Below are 9,662 nucleotides of genomic sequence, written 5' to 3' on the forward strand. Positions count from 1 at the left end.
TCGCCCCATTCCTCATTTTTTTGGGGGACAGGATGGAAAGAAACCTGCCCTGGTGCCCACACAGCAAAAGGCAAAGCTCTCCCTGCCAGCCTCATCCTCTGGTGAAGCTTTGCAAACACGGATTGCTCTGCCCAGCTCTCGTAATTAACTCTGCAATTGCAAACCCATTTGTGCAGCTTTGTGCTCAGGGGAAACCTTTATTAACTTGCTTTTAATCCAAAACCAGTTAGACCATGATGGTCTTCATAAACAGTTATTCAAAAAATAAAAAGGCAAGGGGAAGCAAGTGGAATTAGAAACTTTAAGACAGCAACCTTTCTCCAGGATAAAAAAAGGCAGAAAAAAATTATCTTAGGTGCATTTCTCTTGATTCATACAGCAGGGGTGTTAAAAAGGATTGTTCAGTAGTGTGAGGAAAAAATCCATCAGGCTGAGCAGGGAGGGCAGCAGGGGTTTAACCAGAGGAAGATGGACCTTTCAGGGAATTAAATTCTGATTTCTCCCTGCTGGCCAGAGGCAGAGGCCGGCAGATGGCATCAGGCTCATGTGCTGGGTGGGAGCTGCAGGGCCTTGGCCATCCCTCAGCAGGGCAAGATGTGGCCAGGGCATCATCCAGGGGGGCTGGGAGGAGGGGGATGAGGAGCCCATGGGGTTTGGAAGGAGGGGAATAAAGAAACCCATGGGGTCTGTGAGGAGGGGGATGATGAGTCCAAGGGGTCTGTGAGGAGGGGGATAAAGGAATCTATGGGGTCTGTGAGGAGGGGGATAAAGAAATCTATGGGATCTGTGAGGAGGGGGATAAAGGAATCTATGGGGTCTGTGAGGAGGGGGATGATGAGCCCATGGGGTCTGTGAGGAGGGGGATAAAGGAACCCATGGGGTCTGTGAGGAGGGGGCCAAAGGAGCTCTGGTTTTGCCATCAGTCCAACAACAAACCTGTCTCATCTGTGATGTCCCACCTGACAGAACCTGGAATGTTTCTTCCAGGAGCTTTGCAGTGAAGATCACTTGGATGGGATGAGCCCAACCTGCCATCCACCCTCTGTGCTCCTCACACTGAAACTGTGCATTAATGTCAGCAGAGGAGCCACGGCCTCATCCTGAACTCTTTAAAAAACAAAGGGAGTCTCTATTGCCTTCATCTGGCTTTTAATGAATGACCTCTTGTCGCCGGGAGCTGCGTGCGGTGACAAAGGACCTTTGTGGGCCGATATTTATGATTTCATTTAAGCCAGGGAGTAAGCTAAGGGAGAGGGCTGGAAAATAAGAGCTGAGCTGATGGTTCTGTCTTTAAACTCAAGGGATCTTTATCTAGTTTTTCTGTTAATACAGTTGTCATCTCTTAAATATTTGAGTGATTCACCTACACCCGAGGGACGCACAAAAATGACTCTCCCAAGCTCACACCCTGCTCTGGACCTGAATCCTGGGGAGCAGGGAAGGGTTTGCATTTTCTCAGTGCTCCCCAAACCTTGCCCACGCAGGAATCCTGCTGTGAGTGCCCACAACCTGCTCATGGGGGGCCCTGGGCTCCAGCACCCCTCCCCACACCAGCCACTCGCCAACACTGATAAATTTTTTTGCCTTTTCCTTCCCCAGGCCTCGGTGGAGGATTAAACAGCTGGGAGTCGGGAGTGAGAGCGTGTCCCCTCTCCTTTGCCATGCAAACAGAGAAAATTAATCTCCCAGCTTCCTCTGATATTTGGGCTGAATTACAAGCTGGGAGCGGAGATAAAGCGCGGGCGGAGGAAGGCACAGGTAGAGCAGAGCCGGGCTGCTGGCACAGGCCTTTGTCCGTGCAGATAACGCTCCCCTCCTGGAGTCATGCATAATTCACCAGCTCTGCCTCCCTGGTGCTGGTCATCCCTCCCTCTGCCCGCTCTGTTCTGCTCCCTGAGCTGCTGGGAGCTCCGTGTGCTGTGCTGGGTGCAGGGTACAAGCTTTGGTGTGTGCAGCCACTTCAAACCTCCAGTGACAGGTTGGGACAAAGCTGAGGGGGCTTTGTCACCTCTACCTGATGGAGCAGAGGGGTGACACCCCACAGGGACACCCCCTGCAATCAGAACCACAGCAGCACAGTGGCTCCTGCCAGGGCCTGGGCTGTGTTTGAAATGCCCATCACATCCCAGCTCTGCTAACCACAATATCTCCTAAAATCCCTCCACGTTAGACTTGGATAGAGGTTACATCCTCTGGGATGCCAAGCCCAGCATTAACAGACACCAGCTGCATTTGATTTGGTCGATCATCCGGAGGCTCCTCTGTGCTGCTCTTGACAGAGCTGTGCCACACAGAGTGGGAAATTCATGGAGGATTTCCACAGCCACCGAGAGTTCCTCTCCCAGGACAAAGCAAGAAAAACCTCGGTCACTCTCAGCCAAGCACACACACACACACACACCTGCTTAATGATTTTTGCTTTGTAAACGAAAGTGGTGCCATGAGTTTAATAACCACTGCTTGGGAGTAATTGGGGCGATTATTGTATGGCCCAGGGGGAAAATTGCAGCTTGTTATCTCCAGGGAGTAGCATTAGGATCCAGCAGATAATCAGACCGTTATTTGTTGCACTTCAGATGACATTTCTCATGGATTTAGAAACGATAGTGATCGAGCCACGTTGTCAGAGCCACTGCCAAACTGCAGAGTCCAGAGACCTGGCAGCTAAATAGCACCTGGGACAGGCAGGAATGACAGACTTGTGTGCCACATGGAGCTCAAAGACACCCAGACCTCAGCAACACTCGTCTCTAATTTGATAGGAGAGATAACACTCAGGATGAGGATGCAAAGGGGGGATATCAGCTCTAACATGCCACCAAGCAGATCTATACTCACACTCAGCAATTAGGTTTCTTGAGACCTTCCCTCCTTCCCAATCAATGGCCTCTGCCTGTCCCCTGCCTCCAGCAGCTCTGAAATTGGAGGCTTGGCCAGGAGCTGCAGCATCAGGGCTGTTGTCTGCATGGTCCTGCAGAAACCAGCAGGAAAAACCATGAAACAATGCCACAACCCCAACCCTGAGCAGCTCCATAAGATATTTATGCACCCTCAAACTGCAGCTTTCAGCCCCTCGAGGGCTTCTGAGCTGGGGGAGGCAGTTCCAGCAAGCCCAGATGGGGTGAGTGGGGAATGCACAGCCCAGCTGCCATCAGCCCCCCACACTCACCCAGCATCGGTGCAAAGGGAGATTTTTAGAAAGACTAAACCCAGCCAGAACCCCCTGGCACACTCTGTTTTGTAGCTGTGCTGCACAGGAGCATCCCCAATCCCTGGTTTGGGCTCCGTTCCCGGGGATGGGCTCACAGAGGACGCGGCAGCACCGAGGATCCTGCCAGCCCTGGAGAGCTCCGTTATCGATCCCCGATCAATGGCAGCTCAAGGCCTGGAAATGACAGCGCCTTTCCCCAGCCCCGAGCTCCCAGCCCGGGCTGCAGGCTCACGCAGAGCTCTAGCAATAATCCCAGGCAGGAGAGGGGATGGCAAGAGCCTCTTGCAGCAGGTGGGTTGTTTAACAAATTGGACGCATAACGAGACAAAAAAGGTACAGAGGAAGGAGATCTGGTGGGACCAGACCTTTATCTCTGGCACGCTGGCCGCCAAATCTTTGTGCAATATTTATCAAGGGTGAGCGGACAGCAGAATTGGCAGTCGATGCATAAGTGAGGAATTAAAACCGCTGCCATCCTTATCTCCCCGGCAGAGAGGCGAGGGGAGGGGTGGGTGGGAGCTGCGAGCCAGCCCAGGGCAATCGACTTTGAAACCATTTGTGGATTTAAGGAGTCCAAACTTTATTAACTCGGCTGCTGGGGAGCAGAGCAGAAGCAGCAAGAGGGCGAAACCAGCACATCCACATCCTGCCAGACTCCGGGCAGGCGTTTCCACTGGGATGTCCCTTGTGTCACTGCATGGCTGGGGGACAGGGCAGAGCTGCCCCAGGTAAGGGCTCTGTGGTCTTTCAAGCCGAGTTAAAATTCACTTTTAAAGCTGCTGCACTTTCTCCCGTAGTTTCTCTCAGCAGCGAGACAAAGGCAGGCGATGCTCTGCCCCCGGGGTAGTCACGTTTTGCACAGTCAGAGCCACAGACACTGCTCGGCACTTCCAGCCACCCTGTGAATCTGCCCCGGGAGACAGAGCCAGGCAAAACACGGGGGAAGGGATGGATGCAGCCCCCATCACCTCTGAGCTAAGCCAGCCCATCAGGGGGTTTCTCCCCAGGGAGAGCAGCTCAGCCCCCGGCCCGAGGGCTGAGGATGCCGAGCAAAGGGCTGCTCTACTGCCAGCATCCCCTGGGAATCCCCAGTGATCACATAACGTCGGTAATTAACTCGATTATTGGCTTTTCTTTTGCTGAGACTGCACGTTCAAGATGGGCTCCATCTGCTCCTTGCACGGGCCTGGCTGGCGCGGGAGGGGACAAAGCCCCTCCTGGAAGAGAAATCGTCATTTCTGCCGACAGGGGACAAGGACGAGGCCAAGCATCAGCCCCTGGGCAATGGCTGTGGGTCCAACACCCCAAAATCTCAAAAATCTGCCAACCCACCTCCTCCCCCTGGGCACCCACCAGCCCCAGCCCCGGCTCCACCAGAGCCATCAGCTTGGTTAAATTGTTTAAGGGGATTTGCATCTCTCTGTTTAATTTCTCTTCCATGTAAATAAGAGCCCAGGAAGCCAAGAGGGAGATGCTGGACTGGTTGCTGCTGGGAGGAAAGATGCTCTGATCTCTGTGCCTGGAGCATCCAGCGCCTCAATCCCCCCCTCCCAATCCCTCCCGCGGAAATGGGACACGAGCACCGAGGAGCATCAACACCAGAGTAATTCCCAGCTCCAGCCCTTCCCAGGCAGGCTCCCCCCTTCGGCCCTGCTCTCATAAATCCTCCCCAGGTTATTCCAGCCGCTGTCACGGCAGCAAAGCTGAGCTTAGCTGGGTCCCCCAGCACCCATCTGCGCCGCCTTTGTCTCCGCAGCCTTTGAGCCGCTCTTCCCCTCCTCTCTGCTGCAAAGAAACGCATTAGTTGCAACATCGCTTTAATTTGTTTGCCAGCTTTCGGAGATGGAGAGGCTCCTGCTCCCATCGGTGCCGTTTGAGGATGCCGGCAGCGTTAACCCTTTGGTTCCCGCATGCCCTCCGAGCTGCTGGAGAGGTTTTTGCACACCCCAGAATACTCAAATTGCCTCCTCCAACCCGGCTCTGCAGCCGACCTGGCATTTCCCAGATGGAGGGATCCATTTCCCCTTCCAGCTACCCTCAGCAATTCCATAATGAGATGAGTTTTGTTGTGACCACAACCAGTGTCAGAGGGAATAAAAGAAAAAGTGATCCAGAGCGGGTCCCTGGCAGTGACAAGGACACGAGGACAAACAGCTGCCAGCAAAGCCAGGGCAGCATGGGTGGAGAGATGGTGTGGGAGGGGTGGGGCAGCACAGGGGGATGGGGCTGAGAGCTGGACCCAGGGAGGGGCTGGGGGTTCCTCTTGTCCTGTGCCACACATGGCACATCGAGGATCTCACCTGTGCTCACACACCTGGGCTGCTCCTGGCCTGGGGCTCCAGCAAAGCGCCTTTGGACACAGCTCTGGGAACACCAGCGTGGCACAACAGGGGCATTTCTGCCCAGGAAGCTCCAAACAGCTCCTGATACAGATATCAGAGAGGGAAGGGAGCAGGGGATGGCCTTGGGCAGCACTGCAGGACACACAGATCCCTGCTTGACCCAGCGTCCTGGGAACGGGTTCGTTTGATCTCTGCCCCACATTTCCACATCCAGGTCCCATCCAGCCCGAGCATCTTCATCCCCTTCAGCCCCAGGGCTCTGTGTGTCCCAGGAGACGCTTTCTCTGGACACTGGCTGAAACAACTGGAGGAGGAGCCGCCCAAGGTGGAATCTGTGCACGGGGGAAGTGGTTGAGCTGGAGCCAGTGGTTTTGCATTGCCTCATGCTAATTGCTCGAGCTAATGAAGCCACACACCCATCTTGGTGATTTTCCACAGGGTTTCCGTCCGCCTTCGGTTTTCAGGGTGCTGTCCACAATTCCGGAACGATGCGGCCGATTGAGTGTGAGATTCCGGGATGGAAAAGGAATAAAAACAACCCTGAAAGGGCTGAAAAGAACACACTCAGCCCGAAATCAGGTGAGATGCAAGGGTGAGGAGCAGCAGGAGGAGGAATTCCCAGGTATCCAGCCCCAGGAGTATGGTGTTGGTGCAACACAGACGCAGCGTTGTGGCTTTTCCCCAGGCTGCTGGTGAGGAGGTGTTCCTGCCCTCCCACAGGATACCATCCCCAGGGAGTTCACTGCCTGGCTCTTGGGGATGGTTCCTGCTGCCAAAAAACCCCAGGAGAGCCCAAGCCACCTTCCCCAGGGCTCCGTGCCTCCACCCTGCACCGCAAGGTGCACGGTTGTTAAGCGGTTCAACCTCCTTTTCAGCGCAGTTCTGAAGGTTTAAATAGAAAGATATCAAAATAAAAGATAATTGTTGAGAAAGATGAATAGGGGGAGAAAAAAACCCCATCAGCACGGAGGAACTCTTGTCTAATTTCTCACCCACGCAGAGCACAGCGATATTAGTGCCTTCAACTCTGGTTCGTAAAAGCTTTCATGGCTTTATTAGCAGCTCCCTGAACAGCTTGTCCTTTTAATAAACCAAGGCCTCCAGATAGGAGATCTGCCCATGGGAGATCCCATCAGGACGTGGTTAATCCAGGCAGAAATAGCACAAAGCATCACCACACTCACCTGAGGAAGGAAGCCCCGGTCTGCGGCAGGAAAAGGTTAAAAGCCACCCCAAAATGCAGGGGGAGAGGGCAGGGAGGGAGAGCTGAACCTCCTCCGCGGGTTAAGCGTTGCTGCCGGGTGTCCTCACCTTCCCCATCAGCCCTGCTCTCCACAGCCGCTGGCACTGGCCATGGAGGCCTTTAATTATCCAAACTGCTGCCCCTCACAAAATTAAATGCTGCTGAGGATGACTCAGTGTTTAATGGACTGGCTGCTCCTCACGCCGGGAGAGCCAAGCGGAGGCATAAATCACCCGGAGTGACACCGCTCACGGGGCCGGTGACCCCGGGCTTGGAGCAGCCACTGCTGCCTTTAAACACTGCTTTTCACCAGGAAAACCCCTGGGGGAACTCCTGGGAGCAGCTCCACCCAGGCTGGAGTGACCCTTCCCCAGCCACCACCACGTGGATGTGCTTGATGTAGAAATCCCACGGATTCACCACGCTGGCTGCTCTGGGTTCTCGGTTCCCGGGATTTAGATGCGGTGGTTTCCTTTGGAAAGGTCTCAGCAATGGTCAGATGTGGTTTAGAAAGCAAGCAGGTGCCAGAGGATGTGATAGAAAGCTTGATATAAAGCTTGAGCCGCTGCTCAGCCGCCCGGGGCCAGCCCAAGCCAGCATGGCAAGCAGCAGCTCTGTTAATAGCCTCGTTAGTCTCACCAAGATGCTGAGCCTTTGGCTTCCAGCAGATAATTAACGATGTGCTCATGAATTAGGAAACCCTGGACCTCTACCAGGATCTCTGCTCTTGGTTCAGAGCTGGAGCAAAGCGATGCCTGGAGGAGCAGCACAGAGAAATGGGAATGGCCAGCAGGGACTGGCAGGTTCTTTAATGGCAAGACCAGCTTTTCTCCAGGTGCCCAACACCTGGAGCTGGAAAACAGGAAAAATTTCTCCATGGAAAATGCTGTCAAGGCTGTTCTGGGCAGGGATGGAGGCACTATCCCTGCAGGGATTTAAAACATCTAAAGGTGGTGCTTGAGGACATGGCTTAGTGGTGGCCTTGGCAGCAGCCAGAGCATGATCTTGGAAGTCTTTTCCATTTGAAGGATTCTGTGTGAACACAAGAGTCCCTAATGCTGGAGCTGCCCCACCAGCGAGAAAGGCACATGTAAGAAATCCTAATAAGGCCCCACGGTGCCTCATTTGAATACAATTTACTGTCACTAATGATGCTGATGGTTATTTCCCCAAGCTAGGAAGTATTTGGCCCCAAAATGGGCTCCTGGAAGCAATTTCAGACGGCAATCTGTAATGCTGGAGCTGATGGAAGCAATTTGCAACCCATTAGCAGAGATCGGCTGTGAAGATATTTTACACATCACTCAGCCCAGGTTTGAGGGGGGATGGAATTTTTACCCCTCCTCTCCTTTGGAATTTTTGTCCTGGATGGGGTGAACACCACCCTGCCCCAACAGCTTTGCCACGTACCAATGGTGACTTCTGAATTAAATCTCTTAAATACACAAATACAGTCCGGGAGTGCAGGGCCAGGAACCCCCAGAGCCCCACACTCCAGTGGTGCCCAACACCTCGAGCACTACCAGGACTAATTGACCATTATTAAATAATTTGCTGCCTGGACAGCAATGGATGCAGATAAAGAAGCTTTTTGCCAGCCAGGGCTGCCTCCATGAGGGAGCAATAGCAGGGCACAACCCCAAAAAACATGGGAAAGCATCACTTATCCCTGGGGATGCTCTTCCAAGAAGCAGGATGGGAGCTGGTTTCTGTAACTGGGGTGTGGTGGTGCAGCAGGGAAGGTGAGAAAAGAGCCCCGGGCCTTGAGTCATCCCTTGGCCCAAGCTCCCCAGGTGTTCCTTGGATCCTGCCTGTCTGCTGGAGCCTGTGCTGGGAGCCTCAGCTCTGCAGCACCTTCCCTTAATTACTTTTTCCATTCTAATTAGATTTGAGGACACGCTGAGGGAAGCCCTGGTTACTGAATCCGTGCTCTGAGCACCCAGGAGGACTCACAGCCCACCTCCCCTCACTCACCCACCCCTTTCAGCCTTTTTGTCTTGCAGTTGTCACCTGGGGCTGGTCCCTCCCCACCCATCCCACAGCCCTCGGCTGGTTCCGCTGTCTCTCCCGGCAGGAATTAACACAACCCTCACGTGGCTTCCCCAAAAAATAACACGGAAACGCTCCCAGTCCCCACGCTCCACTCATTCCAAGGATGCAGCTGCATTCTCCCTGGATGAGGGCCAGCGGTGAGGAAGTTTCCTCTGGCTGCTTTCCTCCTCCCTGGCTCCTGTAGAAAAAGGTTCTGGGGTGCCTGGGGCCCCAACAGCTCCATGAGACCCCCAGGAAATGTTCTCCATCCAGGGGAAGAGCTGAACCTCTTCCCTGGGGTTTTTTTGTGCACTGGAAATCAAGAATTCCCAAAAACCTCCACGTGCTCACCTGCTCCATCCTGAGATCTCCTCTCTCCCTGCCCACCCTGCACTGCTGGGGGATTGACCGTCGATAAAACCACTGCAGAGAGTGACTTCACATCTGGAAGAGAAGAAAGAGGGAGGGAACAACCACTTCCTAAATGCCCTAAATGCCCTAAATGTCCTAAATGCCCTAAATGTCCTAAATGTCCTAAATGCCCAAAACGTCCTGAAGGCAGCTCATCCTTCCCCGGGCCCCCTCCAGGAGCGCCGATGGAGGGACAGATGTCAGGAGCGGTGCCGACTGCAGGACGGAGCGGGGAGGGAAAGGCAGAGCTGGTTCCTGTGGGAATGTTCGTGCTGCTCTCCCGACCTCGCTGCCACATCCCAAAACACTGGCAGGGCTGTCCCCGAGCCCAGCGAGAGGGGTGCTGCCTCAGGGGGTGTCCCTGTCCCCCACCCCGGGTGCTCCCGAGCTGTAAAACCCAGAGCTCCTGCTCGGGCAGGGCAGA

At 54.2% G+C, this 9,662-nt stretch overlaps 1 long non-coding RNA gene across 1 annotated transcript; it reads left to right on the plus strand.

Moving 5' to 3' along the window:
* The first annotated feature begins 3,804 nt into the window (after positions 1 to 3,804).
* Positions 3,805 to 5,376, plus strand: LOC130265884 (uncharacterized). Its single transcript, XR_008842704.1, has 3 exons — positions 3,805 to 3,939; positions 4,661 to 4,814; positions 5,045 to 5,376. It is a non-coding gene; the product is annotated as an uncharacterized LOC130265884 (long non-coding RNA).
* The last annotated feature ends 4,286 nt before the right edge of the window (positions 5,377 to 9,662 follow it).

Source organism: Oenanthe melanoleuca, linkage group LGE22, assembly GCF_029582105.1.
Source record: "Oenanthe melanoleuca isolate GR-GAL-2019-014 linkage group LGE22, OMel1.0, whole genome shotgun sequence".
Classification (NCBI taxonomy): domain Eukaryota; kingdom Metazoa; phylum Chordata; class Aves; order Passeriformes; family Muscicapidae; genus Oenanthe; species Oenanthe melanoleuca.